Source organism: Rattus norvegicus, chromosome X (genome assembly GCF_036323735.1).
Source record: "Rattus norvegicus strain BN/NHsdMcwi chromosome X, GRCr8, whole genome shotgun sequence".
Taxonomy (NCBI): domain Eukaryota; kingdom Metazoa; phylum Chordata; class Mammalia; order Rodentia; family Muridae; genus Rattus; species Rattus norvegicus.
The window spans coordinates 78,671,088-78,686,679 of record NC_086039.1 but is presented as its reverse complement, the minus strand read 5'-3'; the positions used below and the strand labels follow the sequence as shown (position 1 = coordinate 78,686,679).

The 15,592-nt window shown below is 38.6% G+C and overlaps 1 pseudogene; it reads left to right on the top strand.

The window, feature by feature from the left end:
- Nucleotides 1-967: 967 nt before the first annotated feature.
- Nucleotides 968-1,503, top strand: Mtrfr-ps2 (mitochondrial translation release factor in rescue, pseudogene 2; annotated as a pseudogene).
- Nucleotides 1,504-15,592: the final 14,089 nt, after the last annotated feature.

Genomic DNA, 15,592 nt, shown 5'->3' with positions numbered 1-15,592 from the left:
ACCCCTGGTCCTGAGGTTACAAATGTTAGTGAGCTGGGAAATGAAACCCGATCCTCTGGAAGAACGCATAGATACATATTTGACATTTCTCCAACCCTTACTTGTGTCATTTTAAGCACATTGCAAGTAGTAGGTAATGAGTATTTGTCTAATATTAAACATAAAAGTAAAATAAATTGTTATAATATTTGATCATGTAATAAAATAATGTGTTTATCAAGGCTTCGAGAAGAGGAAGCGTTTTAGCTTTCATGTGCATTCTTATGCTAAAAGGACAAATAATAAGCTTTATTCTTTTAGATTTCTATGTTATAAAAATAAAACATAAAGCACCACTTAGAGATATGCTTTCCTTTTTTAAGAACTGAATGCTTACCTTATACAAAATCATGGCAATCTCTTCTAAGAAGTTTCCTTGAAAAGACAAGGAACTAACTTGCACCTTGAATGTATAAAATATAGATATCATTTTTCTGCTTTACACAATAAGCAATAAGTGATTATTTAAGACATATTTAATTGAGTAGATTTGAAAATCGTGCAGTTTTCACTCAGTTTCAAATTATTCTTTCTCTTTATAATCCAAATTCTAACGGTTCCATCTTGTGGTGAAAATCAGAATAGGTTCTGTGCATTTTGTGGTTTTATTTATTTTATTGTCTTTTTTTGCTTATAAAATATACAGTAAAAGAGTTAAGAATTTTTCTTCTTCCATAGGTGGCTGAAATAGTTTCTTTATCCCATGAAATCTATAACTAACAGGGGCAAAGTTAAGTAATTTTGTAAAGTATGGATATATGAACAGAGAGGTTTAGTCAAGGGGTATATATTTGGACTATAACAAATATTAGAAGCAGACCTGGAAAACTCAGACATCCTCGATCCACCGTAGTTTATTTTCTCACTGAATGCTTCCGGCTGGGGACTGGTGCAGAAACAGGTCCTGCCACACCAAGCCACATCTTACATGAGCACCTGGGCTTTGCTCCGTCTCCCTGCACCATTGATCAGGATATGCTCTGGGAACTGGGGGCTCAGGCTTCAAGAGAAGCCAGCATTGCTCTTCCCAGGAATGGTTGCCACTGCTGTGCAGGTGGCAGGCAGGAAGGGACTACCCTGCTCTGCTTTCCCTGAATGAGAGTCAGCTCGAAGAACAGTGCGTAAAAGGATATGGTCCAGGGGGCCTGGCCACCAACAAAACCAGCAACTGTGTAGTGCTCAAACACGTATCCTCTGGCACTGTGGTCAATTGCCACCAAACATGGTCTGTGGATCAAAACAGATAGCTCGGAAAATCCTCCAGGAGAAAGTGAATGTTTTCTACAATGGTGAAAACAGCCCTGTTCACAAAGAGAAGCTCGAGGGTGAGAGGAGAAAGCGAGAGAAGAAGAAAAGAGCAAAGGAGACTCTAGAAAAGAAGACGTTATTGAAAGAACTATGGGAACCAAGTCAAAACATCACTGAGGAAAAGGCTGATGCATACCAAAAGACTTCCAGGAATAATGGTGACAACGCCTGGCTACAGCACCGAAACATCTAAAGAGAACATTCTGGAGCTCGGCAATGTGGTGTACACCTGCAATCTGAGCACTTGGGAGAGATAAGACAGGAGGATTGTTGCAAGGTTCCGAACAACCTCATCTACATAGCTAGTTCTATGGCAGCCTTTCCTACGCGGTGAGACTGTCTTAAAATAAGTCGGAGCCACAGGGTTGGTTGGTTTAGCAGTTAAGAGAGCTTGCTACACTTGCAGAAGTCTCAGGTTCAGTTCCTAGTACTTACACGGGGTTGCTCACAACCTACTTCCTTGTAGTTGCAGCTCTAAGAGATCCAGTGCCACCTTTTGGGCTCCACAGGACAACATACACTCACATACACAACATAAATAATTGTAAGAACCTTTTAAAACTAAATATCATGCTGATGGATGTAATGAAGTTTTTATCTGCATGTACAACCGCATGGCAGAAGAGGGCATCAGATCCAGTTACAGATGATGTGAGCCACCATGTGGTTGCTGGGAATTGAACTCAGGACCTCTGCAAGAGCAGTCAGTGCTCTTAACCACTGAGCAATCGCTCCAGCCTCCAACCATCACTTTTTTTTTTAAATTGGTAGGCAACAGCAAATAGTAATACACACTTCCAAGAATAAAACCATCAGGCAGTTGCTCTTGAGCCTGACTCAGAGTTGTCTGTCCTCTGACGCCTACATGTACTGTGCTGTGTGTACACATATGAACATACACGAAGATAAATGTAAAGAATGCTGTGTGGCACACATAAAGCCATTACATTAAGAGCAGTGGCCAGTTTGGGTTGCCACTGTTTGATGGACAGCTGACAGTTCTTTCTTGACTTTGGCAGTGGTTATAAAAATATCCCCTTTTACGCTTCTTTGTTTTTAAGACAGAATCTCATGTGCCCGGGGCTGGCCTTGAACTTGTTATGGAGTCAAGGATGATCTTGAATTTCTGACCTTCATGCTTCCCTCCCATATTCTAGGATTGTACAGGCTTATGCAATATGTCTGGTTTTGTTTGTTTTTCTTTTAGACAAATCCCAAAATGTTAGGATTGCATGTACCTCTGACCTAGTAGTACAGTGTCATTTTTTTTTTCATACTTCCATTGTCCTTTATTTTCTTCAATGATTTCCAAAAGGTTTTGATGAGCAGATGATATCTTTTCTTTTTTTTTTTTTACATTTTATTTATTTTTTTTATTAACTTGAGTATTTCTTATATACATTTCGAGTGTTATTCCCTTTCCCGGTATCCGGGCAAACATCCCCCTCCCCCCTCCCCTTCCTTATGGGTGTTCCCCTCCCCATCCTCCCCACATTGCCACCCTCCCCACACCAGTCTAGTTCACTGGGGGTTCAGTCTTAGCAGGGCTTCCCCTTCCACTGGTGCTCTTACTAGGATATTCATTGCTACCTATGAGGTCAGAGTCCAGGGTTAGTCCATGTATAGTCTTTAGGTAGTGGCTTAGTCCCTGGAAGCTCTGGTTGCTTGGCATTGTTGTACATATGGGGTTTCGAGCCCCTTCAAGCTCTTCCAGTTCTTTCTCTGATTCCTTCAACGGGGGTCCTATTCTCAGTTCAGTGGTTTGCTGCTGTCATTCGCCTCTGTATTTGCTGTATTCTGGCTGTGTCTCTCAGGAGAGATCTACATCCGGCTCCTGTCGGCCTGCACTTCTTTGCTTCATCCATCTTGTCTAATTGGGTGGCTGTATATGTATGGGCCACTTGTGGGGCAGGCTCTGAATGGGTGTTCCTTCAGTCTCTGTTTTAATCTTTGCTTCTCTCTTCCCTGCCAAGGGTATTCTTGTTCCCCTTTTAAAGAAGGAGTGAAGCATTCACATTTTGATCATCCGTCTTGAGTTTCATTTGTTCTAGGCATCTAGGGTAATTCAAGCATTTGAGCTAATAGCCACTTATCAATGAGTGCATACCATGTATGTCTTTCTGTGATTGGGTTAGCTCACTCAGGATGATGTTTTCCAGTTCCAACCATTTGCCTACGAATTTCATAAAGTCGTTGTTTTTGATAGCTGAGTAATATTCCATTGTGTAGATGTACCACATTTTCTGTATCCATTCCTCTGTTGAAGGGCATCTGGGTTCTTTCCAGCTTCTGGCTATTATAAATAAGGCTGCAATGAACATAGTGGAGCACGTGTCTTTTTTATATGTTGGGGCATCTTTTGGGTATATGCCCAAGAGAGGTATAGCTGGATCCTCAGGCAGTTCAATGTCCAATTTTCTGAGGATCCTCCAGACTGATTTCCAGAATGGTTGTACCAGTCTGCAATCCCACCAACAATGGAGGAGTGTTCCTCTTTCTCCGCATCCTCGCCAGCATCTGCTGTCACCTGAGTTTTTGATCTTAGCCATTCTCACTGGTGTGAGGTGAAATCTCAGGGTTGTTTTGATTTGCATTTCCCTCATGACTAAAGATGTTGAACATTTCTTTAGGTGTTTCTGAGACATTCGGCATTCCTCAGCTGTGAATTCTTTGTTTAGATCTGAACCCCATTTTTTAATAGGGTTATTTGTTTCCCTGCGGTCTACCTTCTTGAGTTCTTTGTATATTTTGGATATAAGGCCTCTATCTGTTGTAGGATTGGTAAAGATCTTTTCCCAATCTGTTGGTTGCCATTTTGTCCTAACCACAGTGTCCTTTGCCTTACAGAAGCTTTGCAGTTTTATGAGATCCCATTTGTCGATTCTTGATCTTAGAGCGTAAGTCATTGGTGTTTTCTTTAGGAAATTTTTTCCAGTGCCCATGTGTTGCAGATGCTTCCCTAGTTTTTCTTCTATTAGTTTGAGTGTGTCTGGTTTGATGTGGAGGTCCTTGATCCACTTGGACTTAAGCTTTGTACAGGGTGATAAGCATGGATCGATCTGCATTCTTCTACATGTTAACCTCCAGTTGAACCAGCACCATTTGCTGAAAATGCTATCTTTTTTCCATTGGATGGTTTTGGCTCCTTTGTCAAAAATCAAGTGCCCATAGGTGAGTGGGTTCATTTCTGGGTCTTCAATTCTATTCCATTGGTCTATCTGCCTGTCTCTGTACCAATACCATGCAGTTTTTATCACTATTGCTCTGTAATACTGCTTGAGTTCAGGGATAGTGATTCCCCCTGAAGTCCTTTTATTGTTGAGGATAGCTTTAGCTATCCTGGGTTTTTTGTTATTCCAGATGAATTTGCAAATTGTTCTGTCTAACTCTTTGAAGAATTGGATTGGTATTTTGATGGGGATTGCATTGAATATGTAGATTGCTTTTGGTAAAATGGCCATTTTTATTATATTAATCCTTCCAATCCATGAGCATGGGAGATCTTTCCATCTTCTGAGGTCTTCTTCAATTTCCTTCTTCAGTGTCTTGAAGTTCTTATTGTACAGATCTTTTACTTGCTTTGTTAAAGTCACACCGAGGTACTTTATATTATTTGGGCCTATTATGAAGGGTGTCGTTTCCCTAATTTCTTTCTCGGCTTGTTTCTCTTTTGTATAGAGGAAGGCAATTGATTTATTTGAGTTAATTTTATACCCAGCCACTTTGCTGAAGTTGTTTATCAGCTTTAGTAGTTCTCTGGTGGAACTTTTGGGATCACTTAAATATACTATCATATCATCTGCAAGTAGTGATATTTTGACTTCTTCTTTTCCGATCTGTATCCCCTTGACCTCCTTTTGTTGTCTGATTGCTCTGGCTAGAACTTCAAGAACTATATTGAATAAGTAGGGAGAGAGTGGGCAGTCTTGTCTAGTCCCTGAATTTAGTGGGATTGCTTCAAGTTTCTCTCCATTTAGTTTAATGTTAGCAACTGGTTTGCTGTATATGGCTTTTACTATGTTCAGGTATGGGCCTTGAATTCCTATTCTTTCCAGGACTTTTATCATGAAGGGGTGTTGAATTTTGTCAAATGCTTTCTCAGCGTCTAATGAAATGATCATGTGGTTTTGTTCTTTCAGTTTGTTTATATAATGGATCACGTTGATAGTTTTCCGTATATTAAACCATCCCTGCATGCCTGGGATGAAGCCTACTTGGTCATGGTGGATGATTGTTTTGATGTGCTCTTGGATTCGGTTTGCCAGAATTTTGTTGAGTATTTTTGCGTCGATATTCATAAGGGAATTTGGTCTGAAGTTCTCTTTCTTTGTTGGGTCTTTGTGTGGTTTAGGTATAAGAGTAATTGTGGCCTCGTAGAAGGTATTGGGTAGTGATCTATCTCTTTCAATTTTGTGGAATAGTTTGGATAATATTGGTATGAGGTCTTCTATGAAGGTTTGATAGAATTCTGCACTAAACCCGTCTGGACCTGGGCTCTTTTTGGTTGGGAGACCTTTAATGACTGCTTCTATTTCCTTAGGAGTTATGGGGTTGTTTAACTGGTTTATCTGTTCCTGATTTAACTTCGGTACCTGGTATCTGTCTAGGAAATTGTCCATTTCCTGAAGATTTTCAAGTTTTGTTGAATATAGGTTTTTATAATAAGATCTGATGATTTTTTGAATTTCCTCTGAATCTGTTGTTATGTCTCCCTTTTCATTTCTGATTTTGTTAATTTGGACGCACTCTCTGTGTCCTCTCGTTAGTCTGGCTAAGGGTTTATCTATCTTGTTGATTTTCTCAAAGAACCAACTTTTGGTTCTGTTGATTCTTTCTATGGTCCTTTTTGTTTCTACTTGGTTGATTTCAGCTCTGAGTTTGATTATTTCCTGCCTTCTACTCCTCCTGGGTGTATTTGCTTCTTTTTGTTCTAGAGCTTTTAGGTGTGCTGTCAAGCTGCTGACATATGCTCTTTCCTGTTTCTTTCTGCAGGCACTCAGCGCTATGAGTTTTCCTCTTAGCACAGCTTTCATTGTGTCCCATAAGTTTGGGTATGTTGTACCTTCATTTTCATTAAATTCTAAAAAGTTTTTAATTTCTTTCTTTATTTCTTCCTTGACCAGTTTATCATTGAGTAGAGCATTGTTCAATTTCCAAGTATATGTGGGCATTCTTCCTTGATTGTTATTGAAGACCAGTTTTAGGACGTGGTGGTCCGAGAGCAAACATGGGATTATTTCTATCTTTCTGTACCTGTTGAGGCCCGTTTTTTGACCAATTAGATGGTCAATTTTGGAGAAAGTACCATGAGGAGCTGAGAAGAAGGTATATCCTTTTGCTTTAGGATAGAATGTTCTATAAATATCTGTTAAGTCCATTTGGCTCATGACTTCTCTTAGTCTGTCTACGTCTCTGTTTAATTTCTGTTTCCATGATCTGTCCATTGATGAGAGTGGGGTGTTGAAATCTCCCTCTATTATTGTGTGAGGTGCAATGTGTGTTTTGAGCTTTAGTAAGGTTTCTTTTACATATGTAGGTGCCCTTGTATTTGGGGCATAGATATTTAGCATTGAGAGTTCATCTTGGTGGATTTTTCCTTTGATGAATATGAAGTGTCCTTCCTTATCTTTTTTGATGAATTTTAGTTGAAAATTGATTTTATTTGATATTAGAATGGCTACTCCAGCTTGCTTCTTCTGACCATTTGCTTGGAAAATTGTTTTCCAGCCTTTCACTCTGAGGTAATGTCTGTCTTTGTCTCTGAGGTGTGTTTCCTGTAAGCAGCAGAATGCAGGGTCCTCGTTGCGTATCCAGTTTGTTAATCTATGTCTTTTTATTGGGGAGTTGAGGCCATTGATGTTGAGAGATATTAAGGAATAGTGATTATTGCTTCCCGTTTTATTCATATTTGGATGTGAGGTTATGTTTGTGTGCTTTCATTCTCTTTGTTTTGTTGCCAAGACGATTAGTTTCTTGCTTTTTCTAGGGTATAGCTTGCCTCCTTATGTTGGGCTTTCCCATTTATTATCCTTTTTAGTGCTGGACTTGTAGAAAGATATTGTGTAAATTTGGTTTTGTCATGGAATATCTTGGTTTCTCCATCTATTTTAATTGAGAGTTTTGCAGGATACAGTAACCTGGGCTGGCATTTGTGTTCTCTTCGGGTCTGTATGACATCAGTCCAGGATCTTCTGGCCTTCATAGTTTCTGGCGAGAAGTCTGGTGTGATTCTGATAGGTCTCCCTTTATATGTTACTTGACCTTTTTCCCTTACTGCTTTTAATATTCTTTCTTTATTTTGTGCGTTTGGTGTTTTGACAATTATGTGACGGGAGGTGTTTCTTTTCTGGTCCAATCTATTTGGAGTTCTGTAGGCTTCTTGTATGTCTATGGGTATCTCTTTTTTTAGGTTAGGGAAGTTTTCTTCTATGATTTTGTTGAAGATATTTACTGGTCCTTTGAGCTGGGAGTCTTCACTCTCTTCTATACCAATTATCCTTAGGTTTGATCTTCTCATTGAGTCCTGGATTTCCTGTATGTTTTGGACCAGTAGCTTTTTCCGCTTTACATTATCTTTGACAGTTGAGTCAATGATTTCTATGGAATCTTCTGCTCCTGAGATTCTCTCTTCCATCTCTTGTATTCTGTTGGTGAAGCTTGTATCTACAGCTCCTTGTCTCTTCTTTTGGTTTTCTATATCCAGGGTTGTTTCCATGTGTTCTGTCTTGATTGCTTCTATTTCCATTTTTAATTCCTTCAACTGTTTGATTGTGTTTTCCTGGAATTCTTTCAGGGATTTTTGCGATTCCTCTCTGTAGGCTTCTACTTGTTTATTAATGTTTTCCTGTGTTTCCCTAAGGGAGTTCTTCACGTCTTTCTTGAAGTCCTCCAGCATCATGATCAAATATGATTTTGAAACTAGGTCTTGCTTTTCTGTTGTGTTTGGATATTCCATGTTTGTTTTGGTGGGAGAATTGGGCTCCGATGATGCTATGTAGTCTTGGTTTCTGTTGCTTGGGTTCCTGTGCTTGCCTTTCGCCATCAGATTATCTCTAGTGTTACTTTGTTCTGCTATTTCTGACAGTGGCTAGACTGTCCTATAAGCCTGTGTGTCAGGAGTGCTGTAGACCTGTTTTCCTCTCTTTCAGTCAGTTATGGGGACAGAGTGTTCTACTTTCGGGCGTGTAGTTTTTCCTCTCTACAGTTCTTCAGCTGTTCCTGTGGGCCTGTGTCTTGAGTTCACCAGGCAGCTTTCTTGCAGCAGAAAAGTTGGTCTTACCTGTGGTCCCGAGGCTCAAGTTCGCTCGTGGGGTGCTGCCCACGGGCTCTCTGCAGCGGCAGCAACCAGGAAGATATGCGCCGCCCCTTCCGGGAGCTTCAGTGCACCAGGGTTCCAGATGGCCTTTGGTGTTTTCCTCTGGTGTCCGAGATGTGTGTGCAGAGAGCAGTCTCTTCTGGTTTCCCAGGCTTGTCTGCCTCTCTGAAGGTTTAGCTCTCCCTCCCATGGGATTTGGGTGCAGAGAACTGTTTATACAGTCTGTTTCCTTCAGGTTCCGGCGGTGTCTCAGGCAGGGGTCCTGCCGCTCCTGGGCCCTCCCCCAAGGGAGCCCAGAGGCCTTATACAGTTTCCTCTTGGGCCAGGGATGTGGGCAGGGGTGGGCAGTGTTGGTAGTCTCTTCTGCTCTGCAGCCTCAGGAGTGCCCACCTTACCAGGCGGTGAGGTCTCTTTCCCAAGGGGTCTGGGAGCCTATAGTGTCATTTTAAAAAAGGTGGGAAATAGGGCTGACAAAGTGATTCAGTGGCCAGAGGCCCTTCCTTCTCACAAAGCCTGACCTGGGTTCTGATCCTCAAAATCTACCTAAGGGTAAAAGGTCAGAACTGACTACAAACTTGTCCACTGACATCACTGTGACCATGTGCCTACACTCATCAAACACAAAAATAAGTGAGCAAATCAATGTTTAAAAGTGCTGATATTAGATAAGCCCCCTTTTAAGAGAAGTTGAGTCAAACAATAGCATTGAGTGATTGTCTTCCAACTCCAGGCTTAATACTTAAGTTTATGGTAAAGGGAAAGTGACAGTGGAATGTTAAAGTTACCTGCTGTGTTTAGCAGCTCTAACAGTCAAAGTCACAGAGAGAACCTACAGTCACCAGGGAAGAGTCTGGATGAGAACTTATCTAGGTTGCCTTGTAGGTATGTCTGTGGGAGCTGTCTGAAGTAGGAAGACAATCCACTGTGTATAGCATCATTCCCTATTCAGGTATCCTGACCAATATGAGAGCACTAGCTAAGAGCAAGCAACAATGCTTTTATATTGTTTTTTGACTGTGAATGTGATCATGTCTAGCTTCTCGAGTTCCTACCTTGACTTTCCCAAAATGAGCTATAACTTAAAATTTTAAGCTAAATAAAACTTTCTTTCCCCAAAAATATATTAGACATAATATGATATGATAAACTATTTGGTTTATCTTCCAGGACCTGGATAGAGATTCTGAACCACAGTTACATGAATATAGAAAGGAAATATTATAAATTATTTTTAAACAAAATATAATGATAAGCACTCAAAACTGCAATCAAAGGGAGTGGGTTGATGCAAATGTCAGGAATCAAGCTAGTGATTTAAACATAGAACATATATAAAGAATATTCCAGTAAGGAACAAGAATAGACACAGGAGAATGAGGAGTGGCTTGAACACTTTCTAAATAGAGTAGAGAGCTGTTGAAATGAGGATTGGGAGGGAGAACTAAGCACTCCCACTTCAAATATATATGGTATTGTAAGTTCACCCTTTGAAGCACTACTGTCAAACAAGCATAAAATACTATTACTATTTTGTAAACAGTTAATTAACATGCATTCAAGTCAAAATAGAGGAATTACCTTGTGAGCCAATATATGAGAAATCAGTAGATTAAAATTTAGGATCTGCTGCTCTCTGAGCTCCAAATCATGGTTCCTGGCAGATGTAAATGCTTAGTCACTAAATATTTATATTTAGAGAATAGGACCAGACTTGGTCACTAAAGTCAAGATCATAAATATTTCTCTTCCATTCAACTCATAAAGAAGATTGAAAACATGCTGCTATCAATCTTTTCCAAAGGCAGATTCTTTGAAGTAGCCTACATTTGAAAGCTCAAAAACACACACCACAGAATCATGGGCAAAAATTTAGGCAAGCCTCTATAGACTAAATGACTGAATTTGAAAAAATGTTCAACATAAATCTGGCAATGTCCTAGTGCTTAGTATTAAACCAGTCCTGTATCTCCAAGGCAGGGGTATACTACTTACACTTGCACTACAGCCTCAACATGACCAATATATAACAAACATGGAACCACCAATACATATACCAAATACTGTGTGGGTCCCACAGTTATCTGGCTTCCAAATGTATAAATAGTATTTTTTATGTAAACTTTTTCTGCATCGGGAGCCCAATTTAATATCCATATGCTAAAGTAGAAATACCTAGGAATTAGTGTGCCCAAGAATAGTCCTCAAACAATGTCTGAGACAATTTGGTGGTAATACATACATTCTATAATTTTGTTATAAAGGGATGGGATAGAAACAAATTGTGAAGAAAGTGTCCAATCCAAAAATCACAAAAATATAAAAAAACATTAAACAGCATTAAAATATGTATGTTTGACATATTCATGTGATTAGCATTAACAAAAAGGACTAATCATAGTAAAGAAACTAGTAAATAGAAACAAAATAATGAAGACATTTTTCCCAGATTAAGTTTCTGTTCCTGTGACAAAACATTTACCAAAAGCAACTTAGGGGCAGGGCAGTTATTTCAGTTTACATTTTATAATCCATTATAAATGAAAATTGGTGTGGATTGCCCTGGTGCTGTTTTGTATTTTGATGTTAACTCTGCTTTCCCATGAGGACAAAGAATGGATGAGGAATGATTCACATACTCAGGTGAAAAAGTATGTTTGATGAAGAATGTTTGATGAAGTAAAAAAAAAAAAAAAAAACTCGCCTTGCTGGAAATTGCAAATCACCCCTGAAAAGAATATAAAGAGGTTATTCTATTAATTATATAGGGTATAAAATAAGTCTACAAAAGGTTAAGCAACAAAAGGTGCAAATCAGAAGAAACCAATTATGGACCCTTATGATTTTTAGAAGCTACTGGGAAATATTAACTAGTTGTGGCATACAATTAGCTTAGATATTCAATAGCTAAGCAATTTATTTTAAACCTTACAAGGTGATAAAGATTTAAATAGCCCAAGGAAATTATCAGCCAAGGCTGAGAAGGAGTTAGCTATGGTAGAAAGGAAATTGAATATGTATTAATGAATTGAGATGTACTGATAGAAAGATGGCCTATATCATAATCATCTTACCTTCTACTCATTCCTCTACAGGAATTCTCATGCGGAGGAAAGATTATATCTTAGAATGAATATATTTATCACATAAACAGACTAAGGAACTAAAAACCTACATTGAGAAGGTCTCTAAATTTATACAAAAAGGAAAAATGAGACTTTGACAATTAGTCTAAATGGATCCAGCTGAAATTGTGGTACCATTTACTAATGCAGAAATTGCCTCATTATGGGCACAAGATGAACACTGGCAAAGAGCATAGAGTAATTTCACGGGCGAGATTAACAACAGATACCCTAAAAGCAAGCAGCTTCAGTTCACAAAAAGAACTAATTGGATTCTCTCTCATATAATAAATAGAACTCCAATATCTAAAGCCCCAACATTTTATACTGATGTCAGTTAATCAGGAAAGGCAGGATATAAATCAGAAGGCTGAGAATTTCTATACATTAGTTTAAAAACCTGAATTATATGCAATACTCAAGTAACTGATGCTCAATATGCAGAAAGAGTTATTTTACACATAGAGACTGCTAAACTTATTCAGTGTGATTCTAAATTGACTTCACTCTTCACTCTTCAGCTACCACAAATGATCACAAATGAGTTATCATATATATGTATATATATGCATATGTATATGATATTTTGGTATTTTGATATATATATGATATATGATATTATGATGTTTATTATAAAATAAAACATGTTACAGACATACCACACAATCCTGGAGAATAAGCGACTGTGGGGAGATCTAATCAAACTCTGAAGGAGATGCTTAAAAGGTAAAAAGGGGGGCTGGGGATTTAGCTCAGTGGTAGAGCGCTTACCTAGGAAGCGCAAGGCCCTGGGTTCGGTCCCCAGCTCCGAAAAAAAAAAAAAGGTAAAAAGGGGCAACAAAACACCCAAAGATAGATTACATAGTGCTTTATTAACCTTTAGTTTGTTAAATACTAATGATCAAAACACCACAGCTGCTGAAAGACATTGGATTGTGGGAAAAAAACTATTCAACTATTCCAGCCTGTTTAAATTAAGGATATTCTGACATCAGAAAAGAAAATGGAAAATATGTTATGCTGGTGGAAGGGTTATGTCTATGTTTCCACAGGGAATAAAAGATATGGGTTCCTTCCATGTTGATAAAAATCAGAGATGACAAAAGGAGACCTCCTAAAGATCTTGGTGACAGAGAAGAAAAGGGAGAATAACACAATCAACAAAATAGGTAATGTACATGTGGTGATGTTTATGTCTCTGTATATGGAGACAGCACTGGAACAAGCTGAGACTAAAATATCTGTACACCATTGTCTTTCTCTATTCACCTTCATTAACCAATCTGTACACCTTGCATGTACACCATCTGAATTTCTTCACAGAACTATATGTTGCTTGTAAGTTTTGTATACTACAGGATGAAGGAAGAGAAAGGCAGCCCTAAACAGATTCACAGTTCGGGATGCTGAGGTTCTGGGACCTTCAACTCTAGCTCCATATTTGATTCTATCTCAAATACATCGAAGCTGCTTCTTTTAAAGACTTGTTTCCAAAACTTTTCCAGAACAGCTAACTTGCGTATCCAGCCTTTCAAATTGTCATAGTCAAGATGTTAGCTAAACAATAAACGTTCTCATCACATAGTGACTGAATGGCCACTAGCTCAACTCTGACATAGCCAATTTTCTTATTCTCCTTTAGGCCCCCAGAAGGCAATTCTTTCCCTCAATTTGACTGAAAAAAGACATAAAATGATTGTCATCCCAGTTCCTTATGTTGGGATGGATCATTCTAATTATTTTATAAATTATAGATATGTTGTCATTTTAAGGGATAATTTACAAATGTAGCTTTGAACAGGGAGGGTACTAAAGATTTTACACTCAGGGATTTCTACATTTCCTTTCCTCTTCTCTATCCTTCCTTTTTAGGCAAAGGGGAAGGGGAAAGAAGAAAAAAGGGGATATAGTTATATCACAGAAGTTTGAGAAATAGACAAATAGGGATAAGTTATCAAATTTACTCTTATAAAACATTACATAGCTATAGCTTACATTGGTAGAGATCTTTATACTTGACACAAAGTTGAAGTTATAATCTCTTACATTGGTACAGAATTTGATACAAATTTAAGGCTTTCATTGGTATGAATTTCTTCATTGATATAAAAATTGGGATTAATATTGCTCTCATGTAATAGGTATTATGCCTATTACACATTTAAGAACACAAGGCACAGTCCTTCTATAACTGCTATTCCAAACTGTATTTAGATGATTAAGCAATATGAGTTAAGGGACAGCAAACTAATGGTTCTGAATTAAGTAAAAGGGTGTTTTTGAGATATTTCAATTAGAAATTGATGAGAGTAGTCAAAGCTTAACAGTTCAGAAATAAATGCTTTGCAAAAATAGTCTTGAAAGTCATCAGAAGTTCACAGAATGTGAAGTTTATGGCCATTACTTTATTAAAGATCATTTGGCTAGAGAGATATGTCTGCTCCTAACAGCACCTCTTTCTTGGATTCAAAGAAGAAATTTAGCATGAATTGAGTTGCTCCAATTCTGAAGAGACAGATACTAGACAAGAATTGCCTCAATTCGTCTACAGACAAAATACTGTCCAGAAAAAGTACACACTATACAGAATAGTTGACTAATAATCAGTGCCAACACAGGGTAATCAGTTCCTCAAAATTCTGCATTACAAAGGTCTATCTGACCCTGAGCTAGAAGGCTGAAGACTCCAAAGTTTTGAGGAATGAGGGACTATACAGTTGATCAGCAGTCTCTATAAATTGGCTAAGTTTTGTAAGCTATGTTTTGTGCTCCTTATATTTTCACATAATATTATTTATTCTTGGATCTGATAAGGTTGAAGATGGGTTATACTTTCATAGCCAACCCGAGCTGTTTAGCATTGAGAAAGATGATATAGATTTGAGAGTATGGATTTCAGATGCTATACAATCTAAATTCAGAACATAAGTCAGATGTACGACCATTAGCTTTTAAGTTAGGATAAATGATAGAATGCTTTATTTAATCAACAAAACAGATGGACTGGTTATTAAGTTTATCCTACACTTTATAAAATGTCAAGTAGTAATAGTTGTATTCATTTTATATCCAAGAAAAAAAGAGACTTTTTTAGATCCAATTGATAAGATATAATTGCCCACTTAAACATACAAAGCCCAGTTCATTCATCCCTTGAGAACATTAATAACAACCTGTAAATACACAGCAGAACCTTTAGGTCAGCCTCCATTGTCCTGCCACAGCTTCTCCTTCTCTCCCTCTCCTCTCCTCCTTTCTGTTCCTGTCTCCTCCTCTTCCTTCAAACTTCTCTCCCACCCATCCTTCCTTCTCCTCCAATGGCAGGCCTCCTTCCATCCTGTACCTGCCCTTCACCTGTATTTTACAAATTCAATGGTGAGAATTTTCTGGTGAAGTCACCTGATTCCTGAGTAGGTGACTAGGCAGCTGTCCTTGAGGTAGTGGAATTAGCATCAAAATACAGATAACTCCAGGGTAAACCACAACATTTCCCTCTTTTTGTCCAGTTAAAAAGCCAAAAAAGAGCCTTTTAATTGGACAAAAAAGGAGAAATGTTGTGGATTGCCCCTGTTTGTATTTTGATGTTAATTCCAGTTCCCCAAAAGGGACTGGCTGCCTTAGAGGCACTCAGGTGACTTCATGTGAACCTTCTCCCCATTTTAACTTTTAAAATAAATGCTAGAGCTGGTGATTGGGCAGTGGAAGGGCAAGTTGAAGCTGAAAGTTTCAGAAAGAGAGGGAGAGAAAGGAGAAGGGGAGACAAGGAGAGGGAGGAGAGAGAGGAAGACAGAAGAAGAGGAAGTGGAAG